The sequence below is a fragment of the Cebus imitator genome, unplaced genomic scaffold, assembly GCF_001604975.1.
Source record: "Cebus imitator isolate Cc_AM_T3 unplaced genomic scaffold, Cebus_imitator-1.0 Scaffold464, whole genome shotgun sequence".
Lineage (NCBI taxonomy): Eukaryota > Metazoa > Chordata > Mammalia > Primates > Cebidae > Cebus > Cebus imitator.
Genome location: NW_016107779.1, coordinates 1,487,903 through 1,490,262, shown reverse-complemented (window position 1 = coordinate 1,490,262; position 2,360 = coordinate 1,487,903).

Here is a 2,360-nt window from a genome sequence, read left to right as displayed (position 1 = left end):
CGCGCTTCATCATCAACCTTCTGCGATTCCGCAGCTGAGAGTCAGTGCTGATGAGGACGGTCTCTTAGATCCAGTGGAGGCGTATCCCGGAGCAGGGCTGTGCATCCTCGGGCTCCGCGGCGGGGCGGGGGCGCTGCCCATGCAGCCCGCGGCCGCGTTTTCCGGGCCGCGCGTCCCGAGCGGGAAGGCGGCGGCGGCGCGGGTTCGGACCCGGCGGAGCTGCGAGGGCCGGCGGGAGGCGAACCCGCCCCTCGGGCGCGCCCACGGCTCGGGCCAGCGCCGCGACTCCCGGTGTGGGCGCTACTGAGGGGCCGTCTGGGCGCGGGCTCGGCGGCGGCGCCTCCCCGGCTGGGGCCCTCGGTCCATCGCGCACCGTCTCAGGGCGGCCTCCGGCTCCAGGACCCAGCGGCGGCTGCGGAGGGCGCCGGCCGCCTAAAGTAAACAGTTACTAAACGGGTAGAAATAACCAAGATTCTAGAGGAAAAAGATGAGCTGTTGCAGAGATGCATATTCTGAGTTATTCTAAAATGTAACCTATTGAAAGTCAAAATTACAACGGGGTTTTAAAGAAACAAAAGCTAGTTTAATTTTCCTCTAAAAATAAGAACGAAAATAAGCTAGTCTTCCTAGCTTTCAACATCTTTGTTGAAAACAAGGAGACACTTGCTCTGTCAAATATTGAGAACTCTAAAATAGTGGGGGGTACTGATGCTGGAATGAACAGATCACTAGAACTGACTAGAAACAAGAGGCAGAGCCAAGTTCAGGCGGAATGTGCTGAATTGTTATGTTAACACTTTAATTCAGCAGGGAAAGGTTGCATTATGCAATGAATGGCATTAGGAAAACTGTCTACTTATTTTTGGGGGAAAAGTTACGTCAACGTTTTGTACTTTATCAAACATGGTAAAACATACCAAACACACTAAAACATACCAAACACACTAGTATATTGTATCAAACTATACTAAAGCTTTAAAAAATTATTTTTTCCTTTTAAAAACCTAAGGTATATGGAATAAAACATTAAAACTCTGAAAAGTTATAAAGGAGGTAATATAAATAAATTGTATCAAATTCCAGCATGTAGAGATAGACAGCCCTGGCTAATGTCTTTTTAGTCGAGACATGAAGGACTAAGAAAACAAAAAGCCAGATTGTAACACAACAGGCAAAGAGCTTTGAAGAAAAGCAGCTAGATATACAAAGGCCCTCGGCGGGGAAGGTCTTGTGTTTAAGGACGTAAAGTTAGACCAGCATGTCTGGGAGTGAAAAGGATATTGGTGAGATATGACATTGTGTAATGACCACTAATGAACTGTACAGTAGAAGTGGCTGTGTACATTTAGTAACTATTTTTTTCTTTGTATTTTAGCAACATTATTTTAAAAATCAGGGATGACTGTTGCATTCTTAATCAAATGCTCTTTCAGTGTCACTCAACTTGTTATGTTAATAGCCTTCTTAATATTGAACCATACTTGCATGCCCAGTATGAACTACTGAATCAATTTGCTAATATTTTATTTAGACTTTTGTAGTCACACAATTATTAATGAGGCTTGTCTACAGTCTTATTTGGGATGTGCCACCCTTCTTACTACGATTTGGCTTGGAGTAGAGTCCCTTCTAAACTTGTATTCAGTTGTCGTCAAGTCTAACATGTGAAACTTGTTGCAATTTATTTAATAGATTACAAGAGAATATTAAAAATATTGTGTAGATTTCTTTTTGTATAAATGTATTTACTTAAAGATTAGGTCTCACTGTGTTGCCCAGGCTGGGGTATAGCAGTGCCCACAGTTCACTGTAGCCTGGAACTCCTGAGCTCAAGCCGTCCTCCCACCTCAGCCTCCTGAGTAGCTGACTACAGGTGTGTGTCACCATGTCTGGCTAATTTAATATTTTTGTTTTAGAAACAGAGTCTTGCTATGTTGCCCAGGCTGATCTCCAACTCCTGGCCTCCAGCGATCTTTCTGCCTTGGCTTCTCAAAGTTATTTGGTTACAGTCATTAGCCACTGCACCTGGCGTTGGGATTCTTTTTATTAATAAAAATAGCTTCAGCAGGGTGCAGTGGCTCACACCTGCAGTCCCACCACTTTGGGAGGCAGAGGTGGGCATATTGTTTGGGTTTAGGAGTTCCAGACCCGGCCTGGGCAACATGACAAAACTCCATCTCTACTGAAAATACAAAATTAACTGGGTGTGGTGGCAGATGCCTGTAGTCCCAGCTACTTGGGAGGCGGAGGTGGGAGGATCACCTGAGCCTGGGAGGTCGAGCCTGCAGTGAGCCATGATTGTGCCGCTGCCCTCCAGCCTGGGGAACAGAGCAAGGCCTTTTCTCAAAAATAAAACAAAA